At 33.5% G+C, this 15,991-nt stretch overlaps 1 long non-coding RNA gene across 1 annotated transcript; it reads left to right on the top strand.

Moving 5' to 3' along the window:
* The first annotated feature begins 233 nt into the window (after nt 1-233).
* LOC124160700 lies at nt 234-1,084 on the top strand. The gene is made up of 2 exons (XR_006865226.1): nt 234-440; nt 888-1,084. It is a non-coding gene; the product is annotated as an uncharacterized LOC124160700 (long non-coding RNA).
* The last annotated feature ends 14,907 nt before the right edge of the window (nt 1,085-15,991 follow it).

Genomic DNA, 15,991 nt, shown 5'->3' with positions numbered 1-15,991 from the left:
CTATAAAACATTATTCATCCGCGAAATTTTCGGCAAGTACATTTGAGGTAAGGATTCTAGTACTTGTAAAAAAGTTTGCATGTTCCCCATTGGTTTATATTTGAAGTTGAAATAATTTGTTGCGCATTAAAAAATGTACGAAAAAATGTCCGAAAAAATGTACCGTGTAACCACCTCAGAGTAAGGATTGGGGTAGAGGGCGCTTTCAGGCTGCGCAGTAGCAGATTCCTCAGAGTAAGGATGGGGGAGAGTGCGCTTTGGCTACTGCGCATGTAGTCAAGATGGTGTCACGTGACGGTGGGAAGGAAGCTCAGAGGGATGGGGAGAGTGCGCTTTGGCTACTGCGCACGCAGGCAAGATGGTGTCACGTGACATTGAAACGTTGAAACGTTGGATACCGTATCGCCGTAAGATAAACAAACATACGAATTTCCGACAAGGTGAGTAGTTTTTAAAGTAAAACCGTGATCTTAGAGTGAATGATAATTATTTCCTTTCTCGATGTATTTCATTTGTTATACTGAATATATCTGGGGCGTTTAGATTCTTTTCTCCCCTTAATTTCTAAAATACCGTAGCGTCAGCATGGTAATGTTTTGCTATGCATTGAGTTGTAAACAATGTTTCGCGAAAGGAAGTGGAATTCATTTTCATTGATAATTTCTTTAGATTGATTCTTCATAGTGTCAGTGTTCATATAATTTCCGTATCCTTCTAGCCTCAACGGTATTCCTTTTATAATTGAATTTGTGTGTAGTGTGTTTGGAATGTTTGACGCGCCTTGAAATGGGGATATTTTAACCTTTTATCATTCCTTTAAAATATGGGCTTTTACTTAGATATTTCTTACGGCTGACGTGTATTAACTATAAAAAGTGTCTCTTTAGGTTTCCTGCATGTGAAGAAGAAGGAAATCATCGATGAGGAATGTAAAAGGAGCATATTTCGTGCCCAGCAAGTGCACCAAAATGTGTTTTATCAAAAAAGTTTATCATTAAAATATGCATTTATCTCCAAATAAAAGTGGAAAACATCAAGTGCATTGTTTAGTCCAGAAGGAATCGTATTAAACTTGAAAAATGTATTATTTTAATGCTTTGGTGGATATGCAAATACTATAGACTAGTAATAGTGGGAATAGTTTAAAACTATGCATTCTTTTACTTTCCATGGTGAAATAATTTTACTATCATTACATAAATTACATGTTTAATATTATAAATACAGCCAAATCTTGGAACGTTCTATTCTTGACGCAATTTATGAGGTGCGAGTCGTAAATTAAGCCCCTAGTTTAGAAAAAGGTATATTTTACTGAAGTAGTTGTTGGGGATCTTACGCAAAATTTGAATTTAGACTTTGCTATTTCTGATATTCTTTTGAAAAATTTAATTGTTGACCATTTTAGATGCTGAAACCATACAAAAGAAAAGCAAAGCTTTACGACATAAATTTCGTAGTTGAAAATTTAAATCATATGTGAGAGAAAAATGTAAATTAATTGTAGATATAATTCAACTAATTACTTTTTCTAAGAGTCTTTGTTACTATTTTCGATTTTTTAAAAAGTAATTGAGCCCGATTGTATTCATTTAGTCCTCATTGTGTTACCGTAATACGGTAACTTCATGCCACCCGTGCTACGGTAGATTTAAATTTCCCGCACTTCTTCCCACCGTCACGTGGTAACCATGTTGACTACAAGAATCTGCTACTGCGCAGCCTGAAAGCGCCCTCTACCCCAATCCTTACTCTGAGGCAGATTCTTGTAGTCAACATGGTTACCACGTGATCGTGGGAAGAAGTGCGGGAATCCCTTGTGGGAGGAATTGTGGGAAGTGTGGGATGCATATGCTGTATATGCGGGATCTTGACTACATGCGCAGTAGCCAAAGCGCACTCTCCCCCATCCTTACTCTGAGGTAACCACCTACTCGTGGATCTTGTCCATGAGAATGTACAAGAATCTGTTCAGAAAACCATTCAGAATAATGTACAGATTCTTGTACATTCTAATGTACCGTGTAACCAGGCCTTTACTAATTAAATTCCATTCAGGCGTGTATTTTCGCAATATGCTTACATCGCCCTGAAATCGTTTTTATAGCAATAAAATTCAATTCAGGGGTGCAATTTGGCATTTTTCTTACAAAAAAATCGTGTTTCTTGTAAAAAAATTGAATTCGGGAGTGTCGATTCGTTTTTTTTAATATAGCTTAGAAGTCGTGTTTATAGGAATAATATTCAATTAGAGGAGTGTTATTTCGCATTTTTCATACTCGCTATTAAATAGTGTCTCTTGCAATTAAATTTAATTCGGGAGTTTCGTTTCGCATTTTTCTTAACATCGCACAGAAATCGTGTTTATAAAAAAATTCAATTCTGGAGAGTGATTTCGCATTATTCGCACATCGCATAGAAATCGTGTTTCTAGCAATAAAATATAATGCATGGGTCATGTAATTTCCAATTTTCTTAACTCGCATTGAAATCTTGTTCTTAGCAATAAAATTCATTCCTCCAGCGTTATTTCGCATTTTGATCACATCGCTCAAAAATCTTGTCTCTATCAATAAAATTCAATACAGGAGTGTCATTTCGCATTTTTCGTACATCACATTGAAATCGAGCTTCTAACAATAAAGTTCAATTCAGGAGTGTCATTTCGCTTGTTCTTACATCGCACGGAAATTTTGTTTCTAGAAATAAAATTCAAATCAGGGGTGTAATTTCGCATTTTTCTTTCGTCGCACTAAATTTGCATTTGTAGGAATAAATACCAATTTTGGAGTTTCATTTCTCATTTTTCTTACGTCGTATTGAAATAGTGTTTATACCAATAAATTTCAGTTCTGGAGATTCATTTCGGATTTTTCTTATATCGCACTGAAATTCGGTTACTGGAAATAAAATTCAATTCTGGATTGTCATTTCGCATTTTTCTACTTCGCACATATGTGTTTCTAGCAATAAAATTCAATTGCGGAAAGAGATTTCGAATTTTTCCTAACACGCCCTGAAATAGTTATTACATTTTAAAATTCAATTCTTGAGTATCAATTCAAATTTTTCCTTCATCGCAATGAAATCGTGTTTCCAGCATATAAAATTCAATTCTCGAGTGTTATTTCGCACTTTTCGTACATCTCAAAGAAATCCTTTTCATAAGGATAATTATCAGTTCTGGAGTGCCAATTCGCTCATATTTTGCATCGTATTGAAATCTTGCTTATAGCAATAAATTCATTACTCGAGCGTAATTTCGTATTTTTCTTATATCGCATTGAAATCCTGTTAAAGGAATAAAATCCACGTCTATAGTGGAAATTTAAATAATTTCTTGTAACGCACTGATATCGTATTCAAATGAATAAAATTCAATTCTGGAGTGCCATTGGGCATTTTTCTTACATCGCAATGAAATCTTGTTTATGGAAATAAAATTCACTCCTCGATTGTCTTTTTGCATAATTCTTACATCGCTCATTAATCTTGTTTCTAGCAATCTTGTTTCTAGCAATAAAATACAATTATATTGTATCATTTCTTATTTTTCTTTCATCGCAATTAAATCGTGTTTATAGATATAATATTGAACTCAGGATTACAATTACGCATTTTTTTGTATCTCATTGAAATCCTGTTCATAGGAATTAAATTCAGTTCTAGAGTGCCAATTCACACATTTCTTGCATCGCATTTAAATCGTGTTCAAAACAGTAAAATTCAATTCAGGAGTGCGATTTGGCATTTTTCTAACATAGCAATGTAATCGTGTTTTTTGCAATACCATTTAATTTGGGAGTGTCGTTTCACATATTTAACATGGCAAAGAAAGCCATTTATTTATTTTTATAGCCAAAAAAATTTAATTCAGGAGTGTTATTTCACATTTTTTTACATCGCAATGAAATCGTGTTTCTTGCAATAAGATTTAATTCGAGAGTGTCGTTTCGCATTATTCTCACATCGCATTGAAATCGTGTTTCTTGCAATAAAATTGAATTCATGCGTGTATTCTCTCATTTTTCTTAACTTTCATTGAAATCTTTTTTATAGCAATAAAATTCATTTCTCGAGTGTCATTTAGCATTACCCTTACTTCTCAAATAAATCTTATTTCTAGCAATGAAATACAATTATGGAGTATAATTTTGTATTTTTCTTTCATCGCAATGAAATCGTGGTAATAGCCATAATATTGAATTCAGGAGTGCCTTTTGGCATTTTTCTCACATCGCAATGAAATCGTGTTTCTTGCAAAAAAAATTAATTCGGGAGTGTTGTTACGGATTTTTTTTTAACATCGCACAGAAATCGTGTTTATAGAAATAGCATTCAATTCTGGAGTGGCATTTCGCATAATACTCACAACGCATTGAAATCGTATTTCTAGCAATAAAAAACAAGGCATGAGTGTCATTTCCCATTTTTCTTAACTCGCATTGAAATCTTGTTCATAGCAATTAAATTCATTCCTCCAGAGTCATTTCCCGTGTTTCTTGCAATAAAATTCAATTCTGGAGTGATATTTCGCATTTTTCTACTTCGCACATATGTGTTTCTAGCAATAAAATTCAATTGCGGAGAGACATTTCGAATTTTTCCTAACACGCCCTGAAATAGTTATTACATTTTAAAATTCAATTCTTGAGTATCAATTCAAATTTTTCCTTCATCGCAATGAAATCGTGTTTCCAGCATATAAAATTTCAATTCTCGAGTGTTATTTCGCACTTTTCGTACATCTCAAAGAAATCCTTTTCATAAGAATAATATTCAGTTCTGGAGTGCCAATTCGCACATATCTTGCGTCGCATTGAAATATTGCTTATAGCAATAAATTCATTACTCGAGCGTAATTTCGTATTTTTCTTATACCGCATTGAAATCCTGTTAAAGGAATAAAATCCACGTCTATAGTGGAAATTTAAATAATTTCTTGTAACGCACTGATATCGTATTCAAATGAATAAAATTCAATTCTGGAGTGCCATTGGGCTTTTTTCTTACATCGCAATGAAATCTTGTTTATGGAAAGAAAATTCACTCCTCGATTGTCTTTTTGCATAATTCTTACATCGCTCATTAATCTTATTTCTAGCAATCTTGTTTGTAGCAATAAAATACAATTATCTTGTATCATTTCTTATTTTTCTTTCATCGCACTTAAATCGTGTTTATAGATATTTATTGAATTCAGGATTTTAACTACGCATTTTTTTGTATCGCATTGAAATCCTGTTCATAAGAATTAAATTCAGTTCTAGAGTGCCAATTCGCACATTTCTTGCATCGCATTTAAATCGTGTTCAAAACAGTAAAATTTAATTCAGGAGTGCCATTTGGCATTTTTCTTACATAGCAATGTAATCGTGTTTTTTGCAATACCATTTAATTCTGGATAGTCGTTTCGCATTTTTTTAGCATAGTACAGAAATCGTATTTATAGCATTAAAATTCAATTCAGGAGTGTTATTTCGCATTTCTTTTACATCTCACTGAAATCATAATTGTAGAAATAAAATTGAATTCTGCAGTGACATTTCGCATTATTCTCACATCGTATTGAAATCGTGTTTCTAGCATTAAAATTGAATTCATGAGTGTATTTTCTCATTTTTCTTAACTCTCATCGAAAGCTTTTTTATAGCAATAAAATTCATTTCTCGAGTGTCATTTGGCATTGCCCTTACTTCTGAAATAAATCTCATTTCTAGCAATGAAATACAATTATGGAGTATAATTTCGTATTTTTCTTTCATGGCAATGAAATCGTGTTAATAGCTATAATATTGAATTCAGGAGTGCCTTTTGGCATTTTTCTCACATCGCAATGAAATCGTGTATCTTGCAAAAAAATATTAATTCGGGAGTGTTGTTACGGATTTTTTTTAACATCGCGCAGAAATCGTGGTTATAGAAATAACATTCAATTCTGGAGTGACATTTCGCATAATACTCACATCGCATTGAAATCGTATTTCTAGCAATAAAAAACAAGGCATGAGTGTCATTTCCCATTTTTCTTAACTCGCATTGGAATCTTGTTCATAGCAATTAAATTCATTCCTCCAGTGTCATTTCGCATTATTATTACATCGCTCATAAATCTTGTTTCTAGTAATAAAGTACAATTATGATGTAACATTTCTTATTTAACTTTCATCGCACCGATATCGTGTTCATAGCAATAAAATTCAATTCAGGATTTTAAGTAGGCATTTTTTTAATCGCGCTGAAATCCTGTTCATTGGAATAAATTTCAGTTCTAGAATGCCAATTAGCGTATTTCTTGCATCGCATTGATATCGTGTTCATAACAAACAAATTCAATGCAGGAGTACCATTTGGCAGTTTTCTTATATCGTATTGAAATCGTGTTTATAGCATTAAAATTATATTCGCGAGATTCATTCCGCATTTTTTAACATCACACTGAAATCGTGTTTATAGCAGTAAAATTCATTTCAGGAGTGTCATTTGGCATTTTCCTTACATTGCACTGAATTCGTGTTAATTGTAATTAAATTCAATTCAGGTCCATTCAATTCAAGAATATCATTTCGCATATTTCTTTCATCGTACTGAAATCGTGTTACTGTCAATAAAATTCAAATCAGGAGTGTAAATTCGCATTTTTCTTTCGTCGCACATAATTTGCATTTGTAAGAATAAATATCAATTTTGGAGTTTCAGTTCCCATTTTTCTGATGTCGTATTGAAATAGTCTTTATACCAATAAAATTCAATTCAGGAGTGTCATTTTGCATTTTTCTTACATCGCAATGATACCGTTTTTTAGTTATTAAATTCCATTCAGGAGTGTAATTTCGCATTATTCTCACAAGCTTCATAAATCTTGTTTCTAGGAGTAACATAATATTAGGAATTGTCATTTCTTATTTTTCTTTCATCGCAATGAAATCGTGTTTTTTAGCAATAAAATTCAATTCAGAATTTTAATTACGCATTTTTTTATATCGCTTTGAAATCCTGTTCATAGAAATAAATTCTGTTCTAGAGTACCAATTCTCACATTTCTTGCATCGCATTGAAATCGTGTTCAAAACTATAAAATTCAAATCAGGAGTGCCATTTGGCATTTTTCTTACATCGCAATGCAATCGTGTTTTTTGCAATAACATTTAATTCGGGAGTGTCGTTTCGCATTTTTTAACATAGCATAGAAGTCGTTTTTATGGCATAAAAATTCAATTCAGAAGTGTCATTTCGCACTTTTCATACATCTCACTGAAATCCTTTTCATAAGAATTAAATTTCAGTTCAAGAGTGCCAATTCACACATTTCTTGCATCGCATTGAAATCTTGTTTAGTGAAATAAAATTCCTATCTGGACTGTAATTTCGTATTTTTCTTATATCGCATTGAAATCCTGTTAAAGGAGTATAATTCAGGTCTACAGTGCAAATTGGAAAATTATCCCTGCATCGCATTGTAATCGAGTTCAAATGCATAAAATTCAATTCTGGAGTGCCATTTGGCATTTTTCTTACATCGCAATGGAATCGTGTTTCTTGCAATAAAATTCAATTCTGGAGTGACATTTCGCATTATTCTCACATCGCATTGAAATCGTATTTCTCGCAATAAAATTGAATTCATGAGTGTCATTTCCCATTTTTCTTACCTCGCATTAATATCTTGTTTATAGTGATAAATTTCATGCTCCAGTGTCAGTTTGCATTGTTCTTACATCGCCCATACTTCTTGTTTCTAGCAATAAAATAATTATGAAGTAACTTTTCGTATTTTTCTTTCATCGCACTGAAATAGTTATTATAGCAATAAAATTCAATTCAGGAGGCCATTTGGCATTTTTCATAAGCCGATGTCCCACGGTCAAATTTGCGTCAAAATATTTGCATCAAAATGTTTGTCCAAATATTTTGATGCAAATATTTTGATACAACTGGACTGGGGGTGTCCCACGATGCATCTCATTTTGATCAAAAACAAACGAAAGACGATATTTATGTAAACAATTAGGAAACTTGTGGAGGTGGAGGATTCTTTCTTTTTTAGCAGGCGAAATTGTCTGAACAGGCCTCTTGAACATTAAAGATGCGAAAAAAAGAAAACAGAAGGAATGCTGAACTTGGCCTTGGCTGGAAAGGGGGTATGAAAGCGTTGGAATAAGCAGGCTAAACATGTTGGAGAAGGAGTTGGTCGCCGATGTTCCCGTTTATTATCGATAATAATTGACAAGTGAGGATATTTTCATGTCCCTTATCAGCAAGGTTGAGGGCAGAATAAAACGACAGGATACAAACGTGAGGCAGTTTATTCCCGCGAGGAAAATGTTATTAATAAATGATGGACATTGTGGTTGAGGAGACGTTATGAATAGTGCTGTAAGCGTGCATTTAAATCACATTTTTCTCTCCTAATCTAGCAGTTTATAAAATAAGGTCCTTATCCGATAATCATAGTAATAGAAACGGGCAGCTGTAGTGTTCCATAGGTACAATCGTCAGTTCATATTAGTCATTTCTCCAGCTGCTCGCTCGCATTGTATGCCTTCCACAAAGCGTAAAATTCGGCCACGATACCTAAAGTAAATCTTTTATTATTTCCAAAACATCCCTCCTGGTATTGCGATTCTAAATATCGCTTCCTTTCTATTAAAGATCAACTAATTATTACGGATTTCCTAGTTGAGAGCTTAACACGCCCTGCAATAGTTATTTAAAATTAAATTCTGGAGTGTCATTTCACATTTTTCTTTCATCGCAATGAAATCGTGTTTCCAGCAATATAAATCAATTCCCGAGTGTCATTTCGCACTTTTCGTACATCTCACTGAAATCCTTTTCATAAGAAATATATTCAGTTCTAGAGTGCCAAATTCGCACATTTCTTGCATCGCATTGAAATCTTGTTTATAGCATTAAATTCATTTCTCAAGTGTAATTTCACATTTTTTTATATCGCGCTGAAATCCTGTTCATAGGAACAAAATTCAGTTCTAGAATGCCAATTCGTGAATTTCTTGCATCACATTGATATCGTGTTCATAACAAACAAATTCAATGCAGGAGTACCATTTGGCATTTTTCTTACATCGTATTGAAATTCTGTTTATAGCAATAAAATTCAATTCGCGAGATTCGTTTCGCATTTTTTAACATCACACTGAAATCGTGTTTATAGCAGTAAAATTCAATTCAGGAGTGTCATTTGTCATTTATCTTACATCGCACTTAATTCGTGTTTATTGAAATAAAATTCAATTCAAGAATATCATTTCGCATTTACTGTACTGTACTTGTACTGAAATCGTGTTTCTTTGAATAAAATTCAAATCAGGAGTGTAATTTCGCATTCTTCTTTCCTCGCAATAAATTTGCATTTGTAGGAATAAATATCAATTTTGGAGTTTCAGTTCCCATTTTTATTATGTCGTATTGAAATAGTGTTTATACCAATATAATTCAATTCTTGAGTTTCATTTCGAATTTTTCTTACATTGCACTGAAATTTGGTTACTGGAAATAAAATTCAATTCTGTATTGTCATTTCGTATTTTTGTTACTACGTCCTAAAATCATGTTTTTAAGAGCAAAATTCGATTCCGGAGTGACGTTTCGAATTTTTCCTAACACGCCCTACAATAGCTATTATATTTTAAAACTCAATTCTGGAGTGTCATTTCACATTTTTCTTTCATCGCAATGAAATCGTGTTTCCAGCAATAAAATGCAATTCTCAAGTGTCATTTCGCACTTTTCGTACATCTCACTGAAATCCTTTTCATAAGGATAATATTCTGTTGTAGAGTGCCAATTCGCACATTTCTTTCATCGCATTGAAATCTTGTTTATAGCAAAAAATTCATTTCTCGAGTGTAATTTTGTAATTTTCGTAAATCGCATTGAAATCCTGGTAAAGGAATAAAATTCAGGTCTACCGTGGAAATTTGAAAATTTTCTTGTAACGCATTGAAATCGTGTTCAAATGAATAAAATCAATTCTCGAGTGCAATTTGGCATTTTTCTTATACCATACTGAAATCGTGTTTATAGCAGTAAAATTCAATTCAGGAGTGTCATTTTGCATTTTTCTTATAACGCACTGATATTGTTTTTTAGTTATTAAATTCCATTCAGGAGTGTAATTTCGCATTATTCTTACATCCCTCATAAATTTTGTTTCCAAGAATAAAGTACAATTATGAATTATCATTTCTTATTTTTCTTTCATCGCACTGAAATCGTATTTTTTAGCAATGAAATTCAATTCAGGATTGTAAAAACGAATTTTTTTTATTTCGCACTGAAATCCTTTTCATAGGAATTAAATTCTGTTCTAGAGTGCCAATTCTCACATTTCTTGCATCGCATTGAAATCGTATTGAAAATAATAAAATTCAAATCAGGAATGCCATTTTGCATTTTTGTTACATCGCTATGAAATCTTGTTTTTTGCAATAACATTTAACCCGGGAGTGTCGTTTCGCATTTTTATAACATAGCATAGAATTCGCGTTTATAGCAATAAAATTCAATTAAGGAGTGTCATTTTACATTTTTCTAATGTCGTACTGAAATTGTTTTTTATTAATTAAATTCCATTTAGGAGTGTAATTTCGCTTTTTTCCTACATCGCCCGGAAATCGTGTTTTAGCAATAAAATTCAGTTAAGGGGTTTCATTTGGCATTTTTCTTACATCATTCCGAAATCGTGTTTCTAACAATAAAATTCAAATCAGTAGTGTCATTTCGCATTTTCCTTTCGTCCCACTAAAATTTCGTTTATAGGAATGAATATCAATTTTGGAGTTTCATTTCCCATTTTTCTTACGTCGTATTGAAATAGTGTTTATAGGAATAAAATTCAATTCAGTAATTTCATTTCACATTTTCCTTACATAGCACTGAAGTTCGTATTTCTGGCAATAATATACAATTCAGGTATCTTACTATCTCTTAGGTAATATACAATGTTATATCGCATTTTTCTTACATCACACTGAAATCGTGTTACTGGCAATAAAATTCTACTCTGGTGTTAGGCTTCGAATTTTTCTAAATCGTAATTACATTATGTTTCTAGCAATACAATTCAATCCTGGATAGTCATTTCGAATTTTCTTCAATCGCACTGAAATCGTGTTTATTGCAATAAAATTCAATTCTCGAGTGTCATTTCGCACTTTTCGTACATATCACTGAAATCCTTTTTATAAGAATAATATTCAGTTCTAGAGTGCCAATTCGCACATTTCTTGCATCGCATTGAAATCTTGTTGATAGCAATAAAATTCATTTCTCGAGTGTGATTTCGTATTTTTCTTATATCACATTGAAATCCTGTTAAAGGAATGAAATTCAGGTCTACATTGCCAATTCGCACATTTCTTGCATCGCATATAAGTCCTGTTCAAAACAATAAAATTCAATTCAGGAGTGTTATTTCGAATTTTCCTTACGTCGCGTCGCACTGAAACTGTTTTTTTAATGATTAAACTTCTATTCTGGAGTGTCATTGCAAATTTTTTTACGTCGCACTGAAATCGAGTTTATTGCAATAAAATACAATTCAGGAGTGCCATTTCGCATTTTTCTTACATTGCAGTGGAATCGTGTTTCCAGCAATCGTTTCAATTCTGGAGTGTCATTTTGCGTTTTTTTACAACGCATTGAAATCATGTAATAGCAATATAATTCAATTCACGAGGGAAATTTCGCATTTTTCGTACATCGTGTGTCTAGCAATCAAATCGAATTCCGGAGTGACATTTCGCATTATTCTTATATCGCACTGAAATCTTGTTCCCAGTAATAAAATTCAATTCTGGAGTGTCATTTCACATTTCTCTGACATCATACTGATGTTAAGTTTCTAGCAATAAAATTCAATTTAGGAGTGTCTTTTCGCATTTTTCTTATATCGCACTGAAATCGTGTTTATAGCAATAAAATAGAATTCCGGAATGTCCTTTCGCATAATTCTCACATCTCACGGTAATTGTGTTTATTAAAATAAAAATTAATTCATGAGTGCCATTTCGCATTTTGCTTACGTCGCACTGAAAAAAATGCTTCTAGGAATAAAATTCAATTCTGGAGTGTCATTTCGCATATTTCTTACGCCGGTATAAAATCGTGTTTATAGCAATGAAATTCAATTCTAGTTTTCATTGCAAATATTTCTTACATCGCACTGAAATCGTATTTAAGCAATAAAATTAATTTCTGTAATGTCATTTCGCATTTTTCTTACATCGCACTGTTATCGTGTTTATAGAAATAAAATTCAATTCAGGAGAGTTATATTGCATGTTTCTTGCGTCGCATTCATTTTGTTTCTTATAACGAATTTCAACTCTGGAGTATGATTTCGCATTTTTTTACCCCTTACTGAAACTGTATTTCTAGGAATAAATTGCCATTCTGGAGTGTCATTTCGCCTTTTTCTTACATTGCACTTATATAGTTTTTATAGCAACAAAATTGAATTCAGTAATATCATTTCGCATCTTTTATTCATCGCACTGAAATCGTGTTTATAGCAATAAAATTCAATTCAGTAGTGCCATTGCGCTTTTCTCTTACATCTCCCTGAAATCGTGTTTCTAGCAATAAAAAATCGATTCAGGTTTGTTATTTCTCATTTTTTTCATTGCACTCAAATGGTTTTTGTAGCAATAAATATTCCATTCATATGTGTCATTTCGCATTTTTATTACTTCTTCTGAAATCGTGTTTATAGCAACAAATTTCACATTTGGAGTTTCATTTCTATATTTGTCTCTTTGTTCTGAAATCATGTTTAGAGCAAGCAATTTAACTTATGAGTGTCATTTCGCATGTTTAATACTTTGTGCTAAATTCGAATTTATAGCCAGAAATTACATTTGAGTGTCATTTCGCATTTTTTATTCGTTCTGAATTCATATTTATAGCAATAATTATCACAAAGAGTGTCATTACGCATTTCTAGTTCTTCGCCCTAAAATCATGTTTATAGCTATAAATTTCACTTTAAAAAGGTCATTTTGCATTTTGTACTTCGTTGTGGAATTGAGTTCATAGCAAGAAATTTCACATTAGGAGTGTCATTTGACATTTTTATTACTTCGTCCTGAAATCGAGTTTATAGAAAGTAATATCATATGGAGAGTGTGATTTCGCATATACATTACTACGTAATGAAATCGTATTTATAAGAAGAAATTTCACATCGAGGGTGTCCTTTCGCCTTTTTATTACTTCGTTCTGAAAGTACCTTCATAGCAAGAAATTTCACTTCAGGAGTGTCATTTCGATTTTTATTACTTCTTTCTTAAATCTTGTATGCAGTCAAAATTTTCACATTCGAAGTGTTATTTCCCATTTTCATTAATTTTTTCTGAAATCGTTTATATAGCAAGAAATTTCAGCTTAGGAGTGTCATTTCCCATTTTTATTTATACGTTCTTTGATTGTTTTTATAGAAGGAAATAGTGTCATTTCACATTTCACATAATGAGTGTCATTTTACATTTTTATTATTTCGTTCTGAAATCGGGCTTATAGTAAGAAATTTCACAATAGAAGTGTGTTATTGCATTTTTATTACTTCATTCTGAAATCGTGTTTATAGCAAGAATTATCATTTAAGGAGTGCCATTTCGCATTTTTCTTACTTCGTTGTGAAATCGTGTTTTTGTAAATAGATTTCACTTAAGGGGACTGGATACCACGCCAGAAAAGTGCCGTTGCAGCAAGCTACCATTTAGGTCGCTAGGGAGCCATTTTTGCATGTAACAAGGAACTGTTTCCACTAAAAAACATAGGATATATGTAGCCTTGGTTTGTATGTCTTCACAGTTGTACACGTAAAAACCTATTAGGAGAAAAAAATTGTAAACTTCCCAAAAAAATCGCCTTTTTCTCGTGAGAATTACTCCGCTCCAAATTGAGACTCAGAGATGATCAAACATTTGAGTCAAGGCTGCGTCTTTCATAATTTCAAATATATATACCGGTAGAGCGTGCATGCAACCAGATTCGCGTTATGTTCTTGAGCGTGATGGATGTTTTGGCCTTTCTACGGCTCAACGTCTATCACAGCGCTGGCGGGGACCTGGCGCTGTCGTCTTCCAGAGAAGGATCCCCCCACCTCCACTTCCCCTCTCTTTGGCGGTCTCTCTCCTTCCCCTCTCTCTCCCCCACTACCAATCCCTTGCCTTCCTTCCCCTCACACTGCTCCACTGCGTCGGGCGTCATATTCGGAGAAAAAAAAATTTTGTTTCGGGAGGCTGGAGAGTTCAAGCGTGCTACGAGAGCAAGATACACCTGTGTTTTTCGACGGGTCAGTGTCGAGATTGATTGTGGACAGCAGATTATGGAAAAACCAACTCCTTACCTGAAGTGGAGATATCGTAAGTGTTATCAGCCGAAGAAGAGGAAATATCACCCTCCAAAACCTAAGGAAGCAGGTAATTTCACAGTGAAATTCAATTCATTTTGCGTTTAAAAAATGACTCTCTTGTATTGATAGTGTACCAATTATCTAAGCTTCAAGAAAAATAACGAGAATAAAAATTCCCTCCTTTGCCTGACGCCTTATTACACATTTTTTTTGTAGCAGTTGAAACCGGAAGCGTTCATTCCGAAGAATCATCGCCATTGGGTTCCGGAACAGGTGTAGTGGAAAGGTAAATATTGCTGCAAAATAATTACATTAAATATTATACCTACGATTTAGTTGATAATAGTTCAGAAATATTCAATGGAGCGCTAATTGCTAATTATAATTAACGTGTAAATTACATCACCGTCAGCAAATTCGTTTTCTCAAAATTCGTTTTTTCCCCTTAGGCCATCATCACCTCAGCCTGGATGCAGCAATTGGCATGGTGGAGAAATGGACCCTAAGGAACAGGATGAATATCGACGAGCTGAGCAATCAGACGTAGACGATTGCCTTCTCAGACTTGAGGATCATTTGGAAAAAACGGATAGGTAATTGCAATAAGACTTTGGTGGATTTGTTGATTCGGTTAGGTTGAATTACTCGGAACATAATTTTGAATACGCAAACTCACAGAATTGAAAAACGCATTTTAATGTAGTTTACCGTCTCCTATTTTGTACGCCCCTAGTTTAATATATAATGTCACCAACAATCCTGTAGAGTCATACAACTCTTACGTAGCTAATGTGCATAAAATATTTGTTCATTAGAAGCTATATGCATTCATTTTCTTTCAATACTTTAGTTGGAAGTTAATTTTAAAACTTGAATATTTAATATATTTTCATCATGAAATCATTCACGATCAAAAAACATCGCTCTCAAGTAATGAAATCCTTTTTATTACAGGTGATGGTGATAGTAGCATAATGAAAAGGCTGTCTAGGGAAATGCCATATGGGCAGCAGTTACCAGTGCAAAAAGTAGAATGCGTCAACCACCTACTTAAAAATTACAGCAGTAGACTGCAAGATATTGCACGACGGCCAAGAAATTCAAAAGGGGCAGTGCCCGTTGGGTACAGGAGAACAATAAACAATAACTTGCCAAGATTGAAGGTAGCTGTGAGTGGGGCAATCTCCTTCAGAGCGAAAATGGCCGGGTCGGAAAGGGTTAAACTCCTACAGAAGGACATAGAGCAAGGATCGAATCATGTTTTTGGTGACCATAATAAATGTGACAAATATTATTGCAAAGGGCCCAAAGAAGGAGAGGAAAACTTGGTCCCTCATTTCATTAGTTGCGGCATATGGGAGGATATCACCAATGCCAACAGTATATTATCTCGTCACTCCGCTAGTTTGATATATAACGTGACAATCTTGCGGAGTCCTACAACTCTTATGTAGCTAAGTACGTAGGAGGGAAAAGGTTAAATTTATGTTTAAGGGGGGCCTATGAAACTAGGTGTGCCATTGCATCGGTAGCCTTCAATGTGAAAGATGATGTACATGGCATAATTCATAAAGGACTGACGAGCAAGAGCCCAGGAGAATGCCCAAAAAA

This window comes from Ischnura elegans, chromosome 6, assembly GCF_921293095.1.
Source record: "Ischnura elegans chromosome 6, ioIscEleg1.1, whole genome shotgun sequence".
Classification (NCBI taxonomy): domain Eukaryota; kingdom Metazoa; phylum Arthropoda; class Insecta; order Odonata; family Coenagrionidae; genus Ischnura; species Ischnura elegans.
The sequence above is the reverse complement of the archived record's forward strand: the minus strand, read 5'-3'. Positions and strand labels throughout refer to the sequence as shown.